Source organism: Halichoerus grypus, chromosome 8 (assembly GCF_964656455.1).
Source record: "Halichoerus grypus chromosome 8, mHalGry1.hap1.1, whole genome shotgun sequence".
In the NCBI taxonomy this organism is placed as follows: Eukaryota; Metazoa; Chordata; class Mammalia; order Carnivora; family Phocidae; genus Halichoerus; species Halichoerus grypus.
Genome location: NC_135719.1, coordinates 50,717,103 through 50,738,976, shown reverse-complemented (window position 1 = coordinate 50,738,976; position 21,874 = coordinate 50,717,103). Strand labels below are relative to the sequence as shown.

At 48.2% G+C, this 21,874-nt stretch overlaps 2 protein-coding genes across 7 annotated transcripts in view; one reads left to right on the top strand and one right to left on the bottom strand.

The window, feature by feature from the left end:
- APH1B (aph-1B gamma-secretase subunit) overlaps positions 1–21,874 on the top strand; it is a 162,964-nt gene that overhangs the window by 71,476 nt on the left and 69,614 nt on the right. Inside the window, exon 7 of one of the 4 annotated variants that reach the window (XM_036081150.2) lies at positions 105–6,664. The exons of the other annotated variants lie outside the window; for them this stretch is intronic. The gene's annotated coding sequence lies outside the window, so the exon portion shown is untranslated. Of the gene's footprint in view, positions 1–104; positions 6,665–21,874 lie in introns of those variants that run through there. 4 annotated transcript variants of the gene reach the window in all.
- CA12 (carbonic anhydrase 12) overlaps positions 1–21,874 on the bottom strand; it is a 54,554-nt gene that overhangs the window by 21,355 nt on the left and 11,325 nt on the right. The window lies entirely within an intron of this gene.

Sequence of the window (21,874 nt, the reverse complement as noted above, 5' to 3'; positions counted from 1 at the left end):
AGATTCAAGCCCAAAGTTTAGTCAGTTTTCCACAAATGTTCTTTCCTCACTTTCTAATCCTGTGTTCAATACAATCACTCCTTTTCTCCTCTTCGTCCCCACAGGGATATTCTTCAAGACCCAGAGATCTCAGCCTACTGCTCACTTGCTCTTAAAGTGATGTGGGGAAAGAAGGACTCTTAGAGCAGCCCCATGCCAAGGACTAAGGCCCACCAAGCTCCGTTTGAATTTTACATTGTTCATATTTTGACACAGTACACATCCTCTCTACGCGAAGACCTATTGATTTTCAGCAATTTTGCATCTGTTTATGGAGCACCTATTATTAGCAGGAATTACTCAGGGTCTCGGGTCCGCCGGGTTGAACATAACAACAGGGCCCCTGCTTGCCCAAACTTGCATCCTTTGGGATACTTCAGGCTGGAAAAGTTGGTGTAGGACTGACCACAGCTCCAGATAGGTCTTTGGGGCTGGTGGAGGTATGACCTTCCTAATAGGAAACCCTTGGGGACATTGACTCTTGATACCCACATCTAGAGCAAATATAAAACCCAATCTGATAGGGATGCTTGAAAAATATCAAGTAATTATATGCCTGGAATCACAGAGCTCAGTGCAAAGTTTATACTGGGAGAGTGTGACAATACTATAAACTAATGCCAAACTACCAGTGAGCAGGAAGAGACTTAAAAAATAAATCCTCCAGGGCTCAGGCTTCTTGCTAACTACCGGGTAATTGTCCTTCCTCTGGAAATGGCAATAAACCCTCCAATCCCACGTTCAGATAAACTTTCTTACTCCCACAGGGAAAAAAAATCTTTAAAGAATGTAAAGCTGTGTTTAAAAGATTATCTCCCGTGGTAATTAAATGGATTTTCAGGTGGAGGTTTCCCCAGAAAAGCAAGTAATTGGCATGTCGTGGCTCGTTAGGGTGGAACCATGGTGCTCTGTGGGCTCTCTGTGAGTTGGGACCCAAGCTTTGCCATCTGGGGTCCATTCGTCAGTATTTCAGCACCAGGAATGAAACTGGAGCAGAGGGCAAAGGAACACCACTTCTTCCGGGAACCCGTCCATAGACAGCAGCACTATTTCAGAAGAGTGGACGTGTGTACACTGGCCTCACAGAATCCCGGCTCCCTACCCCTTGTTCTCTAACTAGGAGACTTCATCTGAGAGTAAGGAGAGTCGGAAGAAAAACTTGCTATGAGGAGTTGATCCAAGGTCTGGACATACACGGTAGAACCCTACCAATTTTTCAGGCTGTCAACCTTTGGATATGCCTTCTTGGAAATGTTAGAGCTTGAAGGGATTTCAAAATGTCCTGTCCAACCTTTCACTGGACACCAGTTTTCTCACTTGCGCATGTCAGAGTCTTCACTGAGCTATATTTTAATTTTCAAGACCTCAGAGCCCTGGACTCAAAGCAACTCAACCACACCAAGATGGCAGAGGGAGAGGGTAGCAAGAGGACACCGAGGTAAGACCATTACTCAGCTGAGGACAAAACCGAATTCCTTAGGGACAGCAGGAAGCAGAGATGGAGCAGTCATGAGGTATCATGCAAACCCTCAGGTCAGGAAGCAGCACAGCTCTGGGGTGGCAAGCCTTCTAGAGTGCAGGCTGCCAGCCTCTTTGTTGCTCCCAATGACGTTTGGAGCCACGGCCAGGGTGGCAGAAGCTGCCGGCCAGGCACAAAAGGAAAAACCCCGTAAGTGAAGAGGTACAGCAATGAGATGATGATTTCTCCTTGGACACATAGAGAGATACCTCTAACTGGGTTAGGACTTTCTCTTCCCAAAACAGAGGTTCCAAAAGGTTTCATGAAGAGGGCATTCTAGTGCTAACTAAACTAAGAACTCTTTAGGGACAGGACCATCTCATTGTGATCGCTGTGAACTCATGTTGTGATTAGGGTCACACACATAACAGGCATTTGGTAAACAGTTTCCCCAAGAATAAAAGACCCCAAAGAACAGAGAGCTTGGGAAAGGTCATCAGCAGGAATTTTTCTTTTTCATTGTGCCCTAAATACTCTTTATTGGAACTAAATACTCTTTATTGGAACTGACACTGGATTAGGTATTTGGGGGCAAGGAAGTGTTGGCAAAACCTTCTTCAGAAAGAGAAGCAGCTATGTCGGATGAGAAGAGTCCAGAAAACAAGATCAGCGCCAGCCATCCCGCCACCTCAGTGAGTGACCTTGAGCAAGTCACATTCCCTGCCTGAGTCTCCTTTACCCTTCATACAAATGAGAGGATTGAACACTGTGTTCTGGAAGTTCCGTTCTGGCTCTCAGCTCCGAGATGCATGGAGATTACTAGGACTAAGCGCCTCCACCCTCTGTATCGGGCAAGTTTGAATGGGTTGGAGAGAGCCGCTCATGCCAAGCAGCTAGCTCCTGGGCATGTGACAATGTGCCTGGTGGGAAGCGGCTGTGGGACTGAGCGCAGGGCACTGCTGCTCCCGGGGCGGGCGAGCCCCTGGCTTCAGGAACCTGCCGCGGTGTTAGCTGCTGTCCCCGCTCGTCTTTGAGCACCAGCCACAGCCCCTTAGGGGCAACAGGGTCTAAAAAGCCTTTTCTACTCCTGCTTTATTATTATTATTTGTAGTAGTTTTGATCCTTACAACTCTATAGGATCAGCAAGGCAAAAATTGTACCATTTTATAGATGAAGAATTGAGATTAAATGATTTGCCCTAATTAGACCTTGGCTTAGTTACAGAGTTACCTTGCCTGGGTCACAGAACCTCCATGCCCTCCTGTTTTAGTATTTATCCAGGAGATTTGGGGCATGCCTGTTTCCTCCCTCTCCCATGCTCTTCAGGAAGGCAAGGGCCATGTCACGTTCATCCCTGCCTCTCCCATAATGCCTGGCACAGAGCAGGCCCTTACATGTTTGCGGAGCTGCATTCTGAAGCTAATTTTGTGCTTGTTCCTCTCCGGGGAAGCGTGCCCCTCTATTAATCCCCCTTGCTTCCCTACCACCCTGTATCATTTTTTTCCCATCAAAAAAGAAAAGAAAAATTAGGTCACTTGCTCAGGTTCAAAATTTACCTTCCTAGCTTCCTAGTTTACCTGCATGAGGATGTGTTCTGTTTGGGAGCACTCAGTGAGAAAGAAACCTGGTTTGCTGCCCTGTGGCCTGGGAGATGGCCTGCGAGATGGCCTGCCAAGTACGGGGCTTCACAGCAGTTCATAGGACCCCCCCACCAGCACGGGATGGCCAGTGTCCCCTTCCTGCACGGCTGGGGACCTTGGCAGAGCAGCCTCCCGCCTTCGTGGCTTGTGAGTGCGAGGGGCGTGCGGTGCCGTGTGGGTGGGCACCAGGGAACCAGTATTGAGGTGCTGTCAGTAGACCCCTTTCGGCCCCCCACCCCTGGCCTCCGCCTGGGGGATGTGTGACTTGTCGCCGAAGTAACACTGGCCTTTTGCAGGCAGCCGCAGCCCAGACTGTGGCTTTTCAACTTGGTCTCAGCTTCCACACTCATGCCAAGTGCCCCGGTGCCAGGAAACCTCACTTGGGACTAACTCTTCCAAAAGAGGCATTTATTTCCAGCTACCATAAAAACTCCACTTTTCTCAGTTTTGACTTTGCCTTTCCAGTTAATTGGATTCCTCACATGATCCTGATAAAGGAGATCATGTGTATCTCCCAGTTTGTTTTTCCAAACAAAGTCAAAGCATTATTTCTTTCCAGCTCATGTTTTTCTGTTTTGAAATGTGACAGGAGATTAACATGGCCCAGCTCAAAATGCCTCTTGTGATTTCCGACTGGGAGTTATGAGGCCCAGGGTACAAGATCTGCATTACCCAAGGACCAGAATTTTTGTCATGGAAGATTTCAAATACATACAACAGCAGAGAGAAGGGCAAAATGAACCTCCATGTCCCCCAGCTTCGACAACTAACCATTGGCAAAAACAGATCAGCCTCATCTATATCGCACCCACTCTCCCCTATCCCTGGATAATTCTTAAAGAAACCCAAATCGTTTTCATCTGTACATACTTCAGTATGTGCCACTAAAACATAAGGGCCACAATGCCATTACCACACTTAAAAAGTTAATAATTAATTCCTTAAGGTTATCAAATCTCATCAGAATTCAGTTATCTAATTATCTCATCACTTTGTAATGGTTTATTTGTAAGCTTCAGGATTCAAGTAAGGTCCATATATTGCAGTTAGTTGATGTATTACGGCCTAGATCTCAATTTGATGGTGGGATGCCTCATCAGACAACCACTGGCCCCACTTCTTCCAAGGCTCAAAATCTCAGAGCCAGGTTGGCTCTGTCCATCCTTTGCCCTCAGTCGGTCGTGGAGTCCCACGTTTCTGTTACCACCACCACCTCTACCACCCCAGGACTGGCCCTCATCATGTCACACTGCACAGGCTTCCTGCAGGGTCCCTGCCTCAGCCTTTCCTGTTTGCCGCCAGCCTCCTTTCTTGTGGTGACCAAGTTTAACCAGACGTAGCACCTCCCTGTCTCCGAAGCGTGCCCGCCCCACCCAACAAAGCAGAGCAGAGCCATAGCCATCTTTCATGGCCTGAAACACCTCAGCCTATCAAGGCCTTCAGTGGCCCCCACGGTCAGGCTGGCATCCCGATCCTCAGAACAAGTTATGAACTCGACCTTCACAAACGTTCTTATGCTAAAAATGTGCTTAAAATGCCGTCCTCTTTCCCCTTCACCTTTCCAAATCTTGTCCTCGCTTCAAAGTCCAGCTCAAGTCCTGCCAAAGCTACTCCAGTACTTTCTCCCTGCCCCCGACCCCCGACATGCTGGGGGTTCGCACTGTGGTACAGTGATGGGAATGCTTGTTTAAGTCTCGTGCATGACTGCTGTCTCCGGACCAGCACCTCAACCTGCTCCAGACTAGAACTCTGTCTGCGGATTTCAAAGTCCTTTTGAAGACTACAGCTTTTTGTCACATCCCTCCCGCATGTCTGACACAGCGGCCCTTACGAAACACTTAAGAAATTGATTTGGAGTGTTTCTTAAGCTCGTTTCAGAAATCTAGCCATAAAGGGGTGAGAGAAGAGTGTGTGTACACGTATGCACATGGTTATAGGAAGGTGAGGGTAACAAGAAGGGTTTTGTTCTTAATGGGGAGACTTAAGCATACTTCCATACAGAAGGGAAAGGGGAAGAGAGAAGGACGGTTGGATCCAGGAGAAAGAGGAGTCTATGGATGGAGTGTGGCCCTGAGAAGACAGTGGGTTGGGGAGGGTCCAGCCAGCTGAGGTAGAAATTAACTCCGGGCTGAAGGAGGCACTCGATAAATGTTCATCATATGGATCAAGAACACTGAAGCCTGCCTGGAAATGAAGCCCATGAAGTAAAAACCCAGTCAGAAATCCGAGAACTCAGCAGGCCTGCAAAGCTGATCAGAGAGGACTGGCTATGGGAAGACAAGCCATCTGGTTTTCCGCATTCCACAATGTATGCAACCAAAGTGCACCAATGAGCCTAAAAAAGTCAGTATGATTTTTTTAATGAACTTATATTTCACTACTTTCTTACTACATCTTGTGGGTTTTTTTAAAAAAAGATTTTATTTATTTATTTGAGAGAGATAGAGCACTAACAGTGGGGAGGGGCAGAGGGAGAGGGAGAAGCAGACTCCCTGCTGAGCAAGGAGCCCAACGTGGGGCTTGATCCCAGGACCCTGAGACCATGACCTGAGCTGAAGGCAGATGCTTAACAAACTAAACCACCCAGGCACCCCAATACATTTTGTGTCTTGTTTTAAAATTTAATTACAGAAAATTTCAAAGTAGGTACAGAAGTAAAGAGTATCAGGGCATCTGGGTGGCTCAGTTGGTTAAGCGTCTGACTCTTGATTTCGGCTCAGGTCATGATCTCAGGGTGGTAAGATCGAGCCCCATTGAGCCCACTCCCAGCGTGGAGCCTACTTAAGATTCTCTTTCTCCCTCTCCCTCTGCCCCACCTCCCCTCTCTCTAAAAAAATAATAAAAATAAATTAAAAAGTAAAAAAGTAAAGAGTATCGTATAGTGATCCCACGTACCCATCTATCTATCCACAATTAGTTCAGTTTTGTCTACCCTCCTCCACTGGATTACTTTGAAGAAAATCTGTGGATGCTTATCTAAAGATAAGGGGTCTTTAAAAATAACCACAATACTATTTTCACATCTAAAAACTGTTGGCAGTAATTTCTTAATGTCATCAAATATCCAGTGAGTGTTCTGGTTTCCCCGGTAGTCTCATAAACTCATTGAACGGTTTATTGGAATCAGGGTCCAGATAGGGTACATGTATTGTGACTGGTTAATATGGCTCCTAGCTTTCTAAGTGCCCGATTTCAGAGTGTACGGAGTGTGTTTACTCTGTACATATATAGTTACAGACTTATTACTGCCTCAGGCAAATAACCATTTATGCAAGTAAATGCAGGATCATTTTATTATTTTGTAACCTGTTTGCAGACATGGTATGGGGTAGGTAAACAACTTTATGGGTTGAGTAATTTCTTATACACCTGGTACATACATTGTAATAATAAAAGCACCGAGAGCTCCTTAGAAGACAAGAACTACAGAATAACTGCTAGTTTCTCACTGGTTACTCTTTCTCACTGACTGTACATCTTATGTGCTCAAGAATAATACACATTTTAATAAAAATATTGTTTGTAACTTGGACTATATCTGATGAGTCTGGACACACACAGAAAAGCGCACTCGTGGTTATCCTGTTTTGAGGTTTGTCTTTTTGGTCCTTTCTAAGTCAGTCCCTCAGATCCACTGCTGCCCCTGACATCTCTTGGTGGTCGTATTCTCCCAGGTAGCCTCCTGCCCGTGTCTATGTGAGTGTCTGTGCAGACAGCTCTCTGGGCTCCAGGGCATGTCTCTTTGGAGTGGCTACCAAAACACAAGGTCAGATCAAAACCTGCCCCAGCAGATAAAACTCTCATGGCAAGGTTGACATATTCTGGATGTTGACACACCTTTTTCTTCGATCAATAGTCAAAGTTTCAGTCCAATAAAAGCTTTTGCTCAGTCCTCCAAAGTTTGTTTTCTAAGGGGATCTGAGTATATAATAAAAATGGACCACGTCCTGGCGTGTATATTTAAATGGAAGTGATCACAGATTGTGTACCAAATTTGAATACACATTTAATGAAATGCATATTCAAATGTTGACTAAATACTCTTCCTTGGAATGCTGCTTAATTTGGAAGTTAATTCACTCGTTTCTTCAACAAATGGGCCTACCATGTGCCAGACACTGTATTAGGCGCCGAAGATGTGCTAGGGAACAAAACAGATCTGGTCTCTGTCCTCATGGAGCTTACATTCCAGTGGAAGAGACAGACAATAAATTGCAAAGAAGCAAACCAATACATAAATTAAAAAAATTCCAGTCTGCAATCAGTGCTATAAAGGAAAGAAGCGAGGAAGAGGATAGAGAACACGGAGGGATCACTGTGGACCAGGTGCTACCAGAAGGCTTCTCAGAGGAGGCGCCAGTAAAATTGAGATTTAAGGAATGGGACTGAGCCAACCATGAGCAAAACCAGAGGAATGGAATTCCAGAGACAGGGCACAGCAAGTTCAGAGGGCTTGCTGCAGCAGAGAGCTTATATATTTTATATGCATGTGATGTATCAACTCAGAAAGAACCTAGGATTCATCTGGCTTCCCCTTTCCCAAGCCGGGCATCATCCTACTACTAGGCTGAGAATCATGTGGCATCATCTGCTCATGTACACTCCTCTGTCTGTTAGAAAGGTCCCCCTTTCAGGGGGCTGGTACCTACCTTTCCCTGAGGGCCATCAGCCATGGGCCTGTGCCTAGAGCCACCCAAAACATGGCTAAGCCACAGGACCCCATTCAGTGGGGGAAGGCAGCCTTCAGGCCCCCTCTAAATCCATCTTGAATCCACACATCCTCAGGATGTTGTTGGGATGTGGAAGCCACATTTAAAGTTTAATATATACTTCATAGCTCCTGCAGTTTCCTTCCGAAGTTGATTAAAAGACATACAGCTTCTCATAGAAGTCCGGGGGTGGGGGGCAGGGGGGGGGGCGTTCAGCCTATCGGTAGTATGGAGTTCCCACAGAGTCCAGCTGGCTGGGTTCTGGCCCCCCTGCAGGAGGCCACATTCTGCCAATTCTGCCTGTTTTCCTGCTGGTCAAGTGGAGAGGCATGGCCATAAAGACCAGGATCCTGCCCAGAAGGAAAGGAGGCTAGCCGGTTGTGGGTTAATGATTGATAGATGAGGTCTTATGACTTCATTATAAACAAGTGGAGGCCAGGGAATCAAACTGGCATTTTCCTTTGTTAACATTACAAATGAGTCAGAGACAGGGCAGTGAGCGAGGGCTAGAGAGTCCGGGTTACTTGTTATTTACAAAGCTTAAAGCAGGATTGCCTTGGATTTTATGTTACAGGTTAATACAAAGGGGAAAGTCCTCTGAAGGTGACTTCATCTATACTTTCTGTCAAACTCTCCTCTTTGTTATTTCAATTCGTGTTTGGGCCAGCTTGAGAGGAGGGGCTGACACTGGGGCTTGGGCATCCTTTCCGGTTTAGCCATGGGGTTGGGGGGCGGAGGAGAGGTGAGCTTGAAGACTGGCCAGCAGCTCAGCTCTCTGCTAGCTCTCAGCAGCCCTTCTCCCTCACTTGCCCTATCTATAGGCACACAAAGTCAGATCAAAACCTGCCCCAGCAGATAAAAACAGTAATGCTGGGGTTGTGAGTGAGAGGGGACTGTTCCCCCTTCTCTGGGCTCCTGTAGAGCCCCTGGCATTTCTCTTTTCCTAGCAACACCTACAGTTATCAAAATAATATTCTGTATCTTTCTACCCCAGTAGACCAGCGGTTCCCAAAGTGTAGTCCCTAGGCAAGCATTATCATCATCATCACCACCACCAATCATGGTCACCTAAGAACTGGTTAGAAACGCAGATCCTTGGCCCCACCCCACGCCTCCTGAATCAGGCACTCCGGGGGATGCCCAGTGGCTGTCACCAAGCCCACAGGTGATGCCGCTGTTCCTGGAGGCTGAGGACACTGCACTTGGCTTTCAGCTTGCCTCTCTCGCTCTTAGGTCCCTGCCTCCTACCCCAGAGCTTGGCAAACTCAAGTGGCCAACAAATGGTTCTTGAGCAACAACAGCGACAAACCAGTAAGTGAAACAAGCTGCTACAGCGGGAATAGCCTCAGTCCAGTAGCAAAACCTGGGCAGGCCCCGGTCCCTGGTCAGAGCTCAGCCCACGCTCTTCCCTTCGGTCTTCCTTGACTCATTCACAAACGAATCGTGGTGTAAAAATGTGAAGTCCACAGTCAAACCAGATGTCCTGCTCCACCCTCCTTAAAAAGAATATTAAAAATACTCTTTCTCCATGCTCAAGCATCTCTGAATAGAAAAGGCTGCAGACATCATCTTTTGAATGTACTAGCAGATGGGTAATTCTGGAAACATAATAATGGTGTTTGTGGTAATTATTCAATGTTGACTATTAGGAACATAATTTTCTTTTCTCAATCTGGTTTTATGGCTCATTTTTAAATTTTTTTTTATTGTGGCAAAATATACATAACATAAAGTTTACCATTTTAACAATTTTTTAGTGAATTTGTGCCATCAAGTACATTCACACCGCTGAGCAGCCATCACCACTATCCATTTCCAGATCTGTTTCCGTCACCCCAAGCGTACGTCGCTAGTGGGAATGTGAAATGGTGCAGCCGATACGGAAAACAGTGTGGTGGCTCCTTAAAAAGTTAGAATTACCATATGATCAGCAATTCTATTCCTAGGAATATACTCAAAAGAAGTGAAACCAGGAACTCAAACGGATACTTGGACACCAGTGTTCACGGCAGCATTATTCCCAGTTGCCAAAGGGTGGAAATACCCCAAGTCTATTCATCAACACATGAACAGATAAACAAAATGTTATATAGACATGCAATGGAATACAATTTGTCCATAAAAAGACTCATCTCATTTTGATGCACAATTTCTTTTCCTAGAATCCCACCTCGTAGATGTTTAAGGGGAGCTGAGGTAGGTCTCTATATTTGCACACCTGTCACCTGTCACAGAACGAAAATTATGGCAGGTGCTCAGTAAACCCTCACTGGTTGAGGAAAGCTATCTGTAATTTCTTCTCGAGTCTAACCTCAGAGCAGTTGTCAAACATGAGTGAGCATCAGAATCCCCTGGAGGGCTTGTTAAACACAGATTGCCGAGCCCCGCCCCCACAGCTTCTGATTCAGCAGGTTTTGAGTGGAGCCTCAGAATCTGCATTTCTACCAAGTTCCCAGGTGTGCTGATGCTGCCTGTCTGGGGACCACACTTTGAGAACCCTAGAGCCGTATTCCTTAACCCTGGACCTACTCTGGCATCTCTGAGGGCTCTTAAAAGTTTGCCCCTGGCCCCAGCCCCTGAGATCTGCTTAATTGGTCTTGGGTGGGGTCCACACACAGGAAGCTTCAAAAAGCTGCCCAGGTGATTCTAATGTGCAGCCAAAGTCAAGAAGAGCTGATGAAAAGCCCTCCTCAGATCAAAGGCCTTGACGTCGGAGCCGGGGCTTTTACCCTCCCTCACCAGGGTAAGGTTGCTTTTTTAATTTTTAATTAATGTTTTCTTGTGGTAAAATATATATAATATAAATGTATCATTAGTGACATTTGGTATGTTCACAGTGGTGGGCAACCATCATCACTCTTCAGCTCCAGAACATTTTCACCACCCCACAGGGAGACCCCATCCTCAGTCCCCATTCCCCTCCTTCCCTCAACCCCTGGTAACCACTCATCTACTCTCTGTCTCTACGGATGTGCATGCTCTGTACACTTCATGTCAGCGAATCGATATGTGGCTTTTGTGTCCGGCATCTTTCACATAGTGCAATGTTTTCATGGTTCATCCATACTTCCTTTTTATGGCTGAATCATATCCCCTTGTACGGACATAGCACCATTCATTTATCCGTTCATATCATTGCTTTTTACTGCAGTTTAAATATTTGACTCTGGTTCAATGGCACCTCTGGTCTGTAAAATAGCTGTTGACTGGAATCAAGCAGCAGTGTTTCACCTGTGTAGGTTTTAGAAGAGGCTGTGACTGTGGGGCGCCTGGGTGGCTCAGTCAGTTAAGCGTCTGCCTTCAGCTCGGGTCGTGATCTCAGGGTCCTGGGATCGAGCCCCGCATTGGGCTCCCTGCTCGGCGGGAAGCCTGCTTCTCCCTCTGCCCCTGCCCATCCATCATGTGCGCTCTCTCTCTCTCAAATAAATAAAACCTTTAAAAAAAAACAAAACTCTGTGACTAAAGCCAGTGTGAAGGCAAGATGGAGAAGACTCAGCCTGGTTTCCTGGAAACATGGGTCGAGGGGTCAACGAGGCAATTATTTGTAACAAGCTCCCGAATGAAAAGGGGAGGCTTCACACCGTAATGCTAACAGAGGCGTATTCCATACAAGATGGTGTAGCAATGTTTCCTGGCACCGGAAGCAAGTTGGTGGGAGAGCAAATGACGGGGGCAGAGGCTGCCTCTGAGCCAGGCTCTTTTCCTGGCAACGGGAGGTCTGAAAACGTCTCAGGCGCTTTGAATCTTTGGTACAGCTGTCCCCTCTAGCTGACAGAGGCTGCTCATCTCCCCCCACACACACCCCCACCACTCATCTTTGTTAAAAGTGTGAGGCTGGGGGTGACCAACTGTGACTGCATTTGGGGTTAGACAGTAGGTCAGGGACAGTGCTGGAAATCCAAGCTGAAAGTGACCCCCGCAAGGTATTGAGTTGTGGACTTTTGATGTCTGTTAGTGGAACCAGTACCTACCCTTTGCACTTTCACTGTGATCTCTCACCTCCGTTTTGCAGCCAAGCATCTTCCAAGAATTGTCTAAGCTGCTGGCTTGTGCATCTTCACTTCCCATTCAGACTCACTGCTCTGTGACTCTGACTTGAGGCCCACATCCCACTGAATTCAAAAAGACTCTTCAGTCCTGGTTTTTCTTGCGGCCCTTGGCCCCAGTGTCCCCCACCACCCCGTTTCTGAAACCTTTCCTCTTGCACTATCTGTCGCTCCCTGCCCCTTAATGTCAGCTGTCCCATGGTTTTGTCCTTGGCTCTTTCTTTTTTCTCGCACAGGTCCCTGGGCTGAGCCTCTCCCCTCCTATGGTTTCAACACCACCTCTGCCCTGCCCACTTTCCTCCTGAGCTCCAGGCCAGCTGCCTACTGGACGCCCCTACTGGATGCCCATGGCTTCCTGAAACCAGACATGGCTGGAGAGAGCGGCAGACAGACAAACAATTAAAAAAGGATAACCAAACTTGCCATTTTTTCCTCTCTGACCGTCCTCCTTCCAAAACTTCTCTCACTTCCTTCAAGGTTCTCTGTCTCAACTGATGGTATCACTCACTGCACCAAAACCTAGAATCACAATTTACTTCTTCCCATCCTCTCCTTTGGTCCCATGGCTAGGCACAGGGAAATAATGATTTTACTTTTACGTGTCTTTTTAAAAAGCTTTTTATTCTGAAAAATTTTAAATGTACAGAAAATTTAGAAGAATAGCACAATCCATTCCCATATACTCTTCACCTAAAATCACTAGCTGTTAACATTTGCCACACCTGCTTTATTACTCTCTCTATATATATACACATTATTGTTATTACAGTTCTTCCTCAGCCTGTGATGGGATTATGTCCCAATAAACCCATTGTAAATTGAAAATATCCTGTAATTTGAAAATGCACCTAACCTACCGAACATCACGGCTTAGCCTAGCCTACCTTAAGCACGCTGATACTAGCCTACAATTGGGCGAAATCATCTAACACAAAGCCTGTTGAATATCTCATGTAAACTGTTGAGTACTGCACTGTAAGTGAAAAACAGAGTGGTTGTCTGGGTACAGAATGGTTGTAAGTGTATCAGCTGTTTATCCTCGTGATGGGGTGGCTGCCTGGGAGCTGGGGCCGCTGCCCCCACCCAGTGTCACCAGAGAGGATCACACTGGGTATCGCTAGCCAAGGAAAAGACCCAAACTCACAATTCCAAGTAGAGTTTCTACTGAATGTGTATCACTTTCACACCATTCTAAAATTGAAAAATGGTAGTTTGAACACTCGTAAGTCAGGGCTATCTTTTGAGAGAAAGTTTCAGACATCGAGCCCTCTTGTACTTAAATACTTAGATGTCTGTCTCCTGAGAACAAGGACATTTCCTTCCATAATCACAATACAACTATCCAAGTCAGGAAGTTTAACAATTAATACAATACTGTTATCTAGTATAAAATCGATACTCACATTTTGTACACCCAGGCTCAAAGGATCTTCCCACAGATTATGTATGATTTATAAAAGGGGAAAATGGCAACATTAAAATGGAGAAAGCTATCAGGCATTATCTTAACCAAGTGATCAAAATTCTCACCAACGATGACATCGAGTGCCTCTTGATGAAATGCACAGTCAGGGACACATTACTTCTGCAGGATTCAAGCCAAAACCCACAACCTGAACCTCATGAGAAACCCTTGGACAAACCCAAACTGAGGGACCCTCTAGAAGATATCCAGTCTATATGCTTCAGAATGTCACGGCATGAAAGGTCTAAAGAGACACCACAAAAAACATGCAACGAGTTATCTGGATTGACTCCTGCCTCAGAAAACATGCTATCAGGGATCCATGAAGTTTCTTTCAAACTTGGCCCTGCTTTGTCCCCCCTGGCACGGCCTTTGTTCAGCCGTGCAGCTGCATATCTGTGCCCCCCACGGGCCCTGTTTCTCCAGGCTTACCCCACAGCCCTCCCCTCTCCACACTGATGCACACCGCAGCCGCACATGACTTTGCTACCAGTCTTCGGTGGCTCCTCAAGGCTGTAGGATTAATCCCAAGGTCTCTAGTGCAGCCCTCAAGACCCTCGTGATCCCACCCCCTTCTCCAGCTTTTGCTTTCCCCACTGCCACCTGTCAAAAATCTGAGGTCAGTTTTCGGGGGGGCAGCTAAAATTTCTCCCAAACTCACCAGTTAGGCTGCCACAGCTTCACTGCAAAGACACGAGACTCCTGAGTCCGAGACCAAGGACAGTTTAATACTCACAGCAGGAGCATCGCGACCTTTGTGCCTGTTTGCCAAGCCCGGTTCCACAGGGCGCCACAATGAGGGCCCGGTGAGACCTGCACATGCCAACCACTCAGCATCACGGCCAAGCAACTCCACTTTTAGGAAACCCCAATCTTCTAGAGGGGCAGCGGGCAAACCTGCCCCCCGGGAGACACTGTCTTTATCTTACAGGATAGCAAACAAATCTGCTCCCTGCCCCTAGAGGGAGACACTATCTCTAGTTTATAAAACGATTTGCTACATAAACATCCTTGAAATGATAGTCTGGAACCAAAGCCATGAGCCCCTCTGCCCAGAGACTTGCTGAAACACCAGAGACCCAGCGAGAGCAGTCTCCCATCACCACTCCTCCAGCCCGAGGGGGCTGCAACCTGATGCTCTCTCACTGCGCCACACGCTGTCACCTGCTTTCTGGACCTCTGTGGTCCGCCACGGAAAGCCATCCGCAGCCCCAAACGGCACCCCACCCATGCACAGAAACATTCACGCGCTCTCCCTGCTTTGCTCCTTTGTCTTTCAAGAATCAGCTCCTCGGGCAGGCCTGACAGCCACTCTCGCCCCCAGACTGAGGCCTTTTGTGCTCCCTCGGTGTCCACAGCACCAGTGCCCAGTGTCCCAGCTCTTAATTTGCTCCACGGTAAGTGCCAGCTTGCATGTCTGCTGGCCCCTCGGCTGTCAACTCGTTGAAGGCAAGGGCTGCGTCATGCTTGTCTCTCTAATCCCAGGACCAGCCCACAAAGGAATCCTTAAGGATGGGTCAAAAGCATAAGTGAATCGGTGAATAAACTCTTCTTTTAAAGTGGCCAGCCATTTCTTCCTATCACTTGAGGTCGAGTCAGATGTACAAACCGATGAAGCTGGAAAACTGGCCTGGGACAAGGGGTGGGGCAGGTACGGGGTTCGTAAGCACCTTCCAGATTCTGGGGGAGGAACTGGAAATGTGTTCACGGGGAGGCCCTCCCCATGTTGTAGGATGGAGCACTTGGACCAGCCTTCTCAGCTACCCGGGCATGAGGCAGGGCACCACCCAGTGTTTCTGTGAAACCGGAGCCCCAGCTGAGGCCATCCAAATGCTGGTGCTTTGGGCTGGGATGCTAGGTGTTCTGTTTAGTGATCCAATGATACAAACTAGGTGCATCTTTAACAGGTCTGTCTCCGTGCAAAGAATACTCTTTTTCTAAATATGAATTTAGGTGTCCTGGACAGGAATGTTGTCCCACTTGTGATTATTTCAAACTTTAAGTCCGTATTCTCAGCGGGAGTGATTTTACCCCTCAGGGGCCATTTGGCAATGTCTAGGGACATTTTGGAGTCCTTGTTGGCAGGTCCTCCTGGCGTCTAGTGGGCAGAGGCTAGAGATGCGGCTAAATATCCTACAGTGCACAGGACAGCCCCCCACAACAAAGAATTATCCTGCCCAGAATGTTCGTAGTGCAGAGGCTGAGGAGGCCGGGACTAGACTCTCGTGACTGCCTTGTCTGGGCCACGTGTAAGAAGGACCAGATCATACAGTGTGGAGGAGGTGTTTCTTAAAAGGATTGGGTGCTCTCGCTGTGAATCATCCTGGGGCCAGAAAGAGGAATAGAGGCCTGGAGACAGGGAAGAGGGAACATAGTCAGGAGGACCCCAGGCCAGAAGAGCAAGACTGGTGCCTACGTGCTGGTGGGGGACCCATGGGAAAGGGATGATCGTTGCTCTCAGGGAGTACTGTGGGCAGCGAGATCTGGTTTAGGACTTTCCTTTTAGACTGTAGTTGCCTTGTGTCATCCCAGGGCCTGAACCATTTTGTTGTTGTTATTGTTGTTAAATTCCAAGGCCTAATGAGTTTTTTTGGTTTTTTAAGCTACCACGTAATGAGCGCTCACTATGTGCCAGGCATCATTGTATATCAGAGCTTGGCTACCATTTTCTGGCAGGCGGCCAGGTCGCCAGTATTTTAGGACTTGCGGGCCGTACAGTTTCCGTCACTACTACCCAGTCCTGCCTCAGTTCACCACAGCCTCCTAGGGACTGTGTAAATGGGTGAGTACAGCTGCGTGCCCAGAAACTTTTATCTACAAAAACAGGTGGTAGGGGGCACCTATTTGGCTCAGTCGGTTAAGCGTCCCAGGGTCCTGGGATCAAGTCCCGCATCGGGCTCCCTGCTCTGTAGAGAGCCTGCCTCTCCCTCTGCCTGCCGCTCCCCCTGCTTGTGCTCGCTCTCTCTCTGTCAAATAAATAAAATCTTAAAAAAAAAAAAACAGGTGGTGGGCTGCATTTGGCCCATGGGGCAGAGTTTGCCAACCCTCATTCTATATGCTTAATGTGTATTAATTAATCTGCATAAGGGCCCTATGATATGGGTAGCATCCTCTCATTCAATAGAGGAGGTGACAGGGGCACCTGGGTGGCTCAGTTGTTGAGCGTCTGCCTTCGGCTCAGGTCATGATCCCAGGGTCCTGGGATCGAGCCCCGCATCGGGCTCCCTGCTCCTCGGGAGGCCTGCGTCTCCCTCTCCCACCCCCTCTGCTTGTGTTCCCTCTCTCGCTGTGTCTCTGTCAAATAAATAAATAAAATCTTAAAAAAAAAAAAAAATAGAGGAGGGCCACAGGGGTTGGATGATAAGCCCAAAGTCACGGCGCCCGGAGGCAGCAAGGTGGGCCTCTGACCCCGGCCACCGAGGCGGCTCCCGGTGCACTTTAGCGGGCACGGAGCCTGGGCAGCAGCCTCAGTTACAGGCTGGTGAGCGGCGACCCGCAGGGAAGCCCTGGCTGACTGTCCAGAGCTGGAGGGGAAGAGCAGTGATGGAGGCATCTGTGACCTGGTCAGTATTCCCTGGGGCGTCTGGAAATAAGGAAGAAAAGGGATCTGATAAAAGACTCAAACTTTCTGCAGTCACCCTGGGGGGAAGCTGAACTAAAGCAAAGGATGACTGTCCTCGAACCATGGACCCGATGTTGACTCAATTCTTCACTTACCAGCTTTCACAAGGAGGAAGTGCTTTCTGATAGCTGACCTATCGCCGTCTTGCTGTTATGCAAAGCTACTCCCTCAGTTTTCCTTTTTTAGTGGTTTTTTCATGGGTCTCTCACACCTGAAGAACTTCATCCAGGCTACTTCCTCCTATCTCCTCTCCCGAGAGGCGTGAAGTGCAAAAGGGCTCTGGAGCCATCCGGCCACGCACCAAGCTGTGTGACCTCGGGCATATCTCCCAGAGTCCCCGAGCTTCACTCACACAATGAAAGTGGCAGCTCCCACCTCCCATTCCCATTGTGAGGAATGAACGTGGTGGCATAAGACTGCCATCTAGAAGTGATAGCCTCCCAGGACATGCTGGGCCCCAGGCCCCCCTGAGCTAAATTGTCTCAGTGCTTCCTTTTTCTCTTGCGGGCTGTTTGCCAAACTTTTAGAGCAAGTTCTCCCCTTCACCTCACCGGAAAACAAATCCAGGGTCTCCTTTTACTTCGAATGAGCTATGCCTGGTCATGTGGCGTTGTATTTCAGCCTGCTTTCACCTCTGAAACCCTATCATCCCAGATCAAGTGTTACCCTCTCCCTGGTGCCTTCCCTGACTCCCAGAGCCAAAAATAAACAGAGAAATAAACCATTCATTCCTCGTTCACTCAACAAATGTTTCCCGAGCATCTTCCCCGGGCTGGGGTCTGTGCATCTGCCTGAGCAGCTCCCGGGGGGCTACATCCTCTTTCTGGATGACTCTCCTTGGGGCTGGAAATGGCCCCTCGCTTACCCCCGGGCCCTGCGGGGGCCCTGGAGCACTGCCTGCAGCACTCTTATGCTAAAAAAAACAAAACAAAAAAACACCATTGAGGGAAGAACTTCTCCAGTGATAACTGGACAAGTTAATCTTCTCCGCGAAGTAAGCGCTCGGCTGTTAGTGGAAGAACTATCTGTGCCTCGTGGGGCAGTTACGTGCGGAGAATGCCAGGCTCCTGCACTTCATTCTTCTCCGAGGTGGAACGAGTTTTCTGACCAAGCAGCTTTGCACACTCAGTGTGACTTGCACACTCAGTCTCACTCACTGATGGCACATTCCCAGCGTCATCCTTGCTGGTGCACAAGTGGAAGCATCACACCCAAAGGTTTGTCAGGAGCCGGGGAGACCCTTGGGGAGCTGCCAGAAGGAAGCACCGAGGGGTCACTTTAAGATCTCACCCGAGCGCCTCTCCAAGCCGTGAGGCACAGGCCGTAAGTGAGAGGCCCGCTCCAGTTCACGGGTTAGGGCATTGGAGTGCGAGTGTGTGTGAGTGTAGACGCACCGAAGAATGTAGCTACGCACGTGAATGTGGATGCGGGCATGCGTGTGTGCTTGTGTGTGTGTGTGCACGCATGCACACACGTGCCCTCCTTCCCCAGGAACCAGAGGGATAGAGCACAGCAACCCGGCTTTCCTTGTCCTTTCGGTCTTCGCAGGCTGGCCCTAGTCCTGCAGCGGCCACACTCACACGACACGTGTGCACTGGAAGCTCCTCCTGCCCCTGCTGCCCGGGGGCCACCCGGCCCACTCGGTCTGAGCCACTTGTCTGACCTGCTTCTTCACCTAGGTTCGTCCTCTGCTTCCCGTTCTCCCTTCCACTGCGGTCCGTTCTCGCTCCTATCACCACATTTCTTTAGCTGCCCACGCTCTTCCTAAGAACCTGAAAAGGAAATTGATTCAGGATGGCCCCTAGAGGAACCCCGACTCGAGTAACAGCCACGTGTTGCCAACAGTAACAATGGCTGGATTCTATTGATTTTTTTTCTCCCCCAGCAACCACACCGGTCTTTGATCTCCACTTCCCATGAGTGTAGCACAAGGAACCGAATCAAATGTTTACCTATGTCAAAAGGTATTAAGTCTATTGTGTTTTCTCTAACCACTAAGCCTTTTGTCCTGATGAGGGGAAGAAAAACAAGTTAATTTGGCATAATTTGTTCCTGGCAAATTCGATTATTTACTTTTTAAAAAAAATCACTGCCTTTCCTCAATGGCATTTACACAATGTCATGATGTGCAGTGGAGGGGCATGCAACACCTGCTTATTTTGTAATTTTTATAACGAGCATCCGCCGAACAACCAGGAAAGCACGTGGGATGGGAATCAGGAGACCCAAGTTGCTGGTCCTGGCTCGGCACCTCATGCCGTGTTTGGGTCACTGCGGAACTGAGTTTCCCTTGCCTCACTCGTAAATGGGGGTGGGATTTGGCTATATCAGTGTCCGCACCCCATCCCTCCCACATCCCGGGGTCCCTCCTAGGCAAGATGGCAGTCTGGATGCCGATTTGAACAGAGACAGACACTCATCCACAATCAGGCTGCACTGTGTCTACATTTCTATTAGGTGTCAACATTTCCAGCTGAATTACCAACAGGTCAAGACCCCTATTACCCCTCTGTTGGTTCAGCCCCACCCCCCCCAAGCCCCTCTCCCACATCCCTTTGAATTCCCTTTCTCTAGCGTTTCACACTCTTTTCACTCTCCACCTTGCAGCCGCGGTGATCCTTCTAAAATGCTTACCTGATCACCTCAGGTTTCGACTTGGAATGTTCCAGCAGTCCCCAGCTGCCTCCAGAATGAGGCCCCACCCGCTCAGCTGGCTCACAAGCTCCTTGCGCTCTGGCCCCGGCCTGTCTCCCCAGCCCCAGCCCCTCACATCGAGTTCCTTGGTAGTCCCCAGAACGTACCAGCCTAGGTGGTCACGCTACAATTTATCCCTTGGCCCCCGGTGCCCTTCTACCTCTTGCCCTTTGCCTGGCTAGCTTTTATCTGTCCTCCAGGTCTCAACTTAGATATTCCCTTCTCCAGGAAGCTCTCTCTAGTCCTTCCCCCCAAACACTAGGTGAGGTCTCTTCCATGCTGATTCTCTCTGTACTGGAAGGCCCTATCTAATTCACGGTGTCCTCCCAGATTCACAGTCCCAGAATGGTGGATGCCATGCCTCAGTCACCATTTCTTTAGCATCTAGTCCAATCCTCGGCCCTCAGTATTCACTCAATATGGTGGAATGAGTGCGAACCAATTATCTTAGGCTAACTGAAAACTTTGATTGGCTTCTATGTCTGTCTTTGAATAATAACAAATGGGGACAATTAACTATTTCACTAACATATTAATTTGTTAAAACAAATCTTTGAACCAATGGTATCCATGGAGGGGGGTGGAATAAAAGAGTGGTGGAAAAAATAGAGTATCACTCTTCTAAGGTCCCTTCTAGCTAAAAATTCCAGAAATCTATCTGTTATAACATTCTGGCTTAGGAGCAGGAAAAATAATCTAGAAACTGGAAGGGCAATATGAGGAAGACTGTTTAGATTTGCAGGTCATAGGACAATAGACAGTTAATCAATTTACCCCTGGGCTTCCTGGTGGCCAAAACTAAAAGGCAAACATGGTCATTTGCATGACTGCCTCAGACTTGCTACAAAACATCTTTGTTCTACAACCTTCAGTCACCTTTCCTCCCTTCTCCACTCCACACACATACTTCCCAGAAGACGGAGCACCAGGGAGGGGTCGCTGTACCACGGCACCGGGCACCATTGGCCAATGTCAGCGCTGCCTGCTTTAGGTAAATCTCCCTTTCATCAAGGCCAAGGAGCCTTTCCCGAGCCACCTGTCCCAGGAGGTGGGGGCTGCATGAACCCTTTGCCCTAACTGTGCAGGTGTCCTTCTGAGATCCGGACGGGTCTCATCCAGTTCACCCAGAAGTCACAGAGCTGATCTGGTCACAAGTTAATGATTGCAACATTGTTTAAAAAGTTAAGATGAGCTAAATAAACCGTGCAGAGCTAGACCAGCTCTGAGTCAACCTTTACAGACAGAAGGAGGTGCTCTCCTTGTATTTCTTCCTTCATGGTTGGCATAAAATCCAATGCTTGTCAGGGAATTGGGGAGCTTGCTTGGTCCTTAAAGAAATACTTTTGTTAAAACACACACACACATATAGAGTGCCCAATTTACTTTGTTTATAAATACTTGTAATACTATTGAACACTACCAAAAAGTATACATGAACTGAAAATTGGAAAAAGTTATAGTTGAAAATCAAATATGGTTCCCCATCGTTGCTATGTACTGTGTTGGACACTGTACGTACTGGCCATTAGTCTTAGACTTCTTTGCTCCCACTGTTTTCACTATTTCATTGTGGAAATTAATCATTTCAGCTCCTTTCCTTGCGTTCTTGGCATGGGACAGGGTGCTTCTCAGCCAGCCTTCGTGGATCAACTACCCTATTTCATTGCTTCCAGACACCATTAATGATATAGCCCTATTTCAGAGATGCTAAAATGTAGGAAAAAATGTGTATCTGAGAATCAATGAATTATGGTCTTTGTCCAAGGCAGGCACTTGGCCGCATGGTGTGGCCCCCAGAAGTCTGGCTGTGCTTCTGGCTGTGCCAGATCTAACTACAAATCAAAAGCTCTGGGGCTGCCCTCCCCGCCCCCCCAAGCCTCCCCTTCACCCCTGTGGTGGCCCCTGCACAGGAGGATGGCAACAGAGCAGGAAAGAGGGCCCTCGCTCCCTCCCAGCAGATTGCTGGAACAGTCTCTGATCCGTTCTCTTTGTCATGGAAAACCAGACTTTCCAGTTCCTGCCTGGAGCCTCCTTCACACACCTGCTTTGAAGTCAGGCTTAAATCTTCCTTTGGAGCTAGTTTACCCCAGGGCTCATCTCTCTGCGTGCTGGGGATGGGCTGCCAAGGGCTTTCACCAGCTCCTGGAGGGGCTGTGCTCTGCCCTCACCTGGATGCCTGGGGCACGTAGCAGAAGGGGCA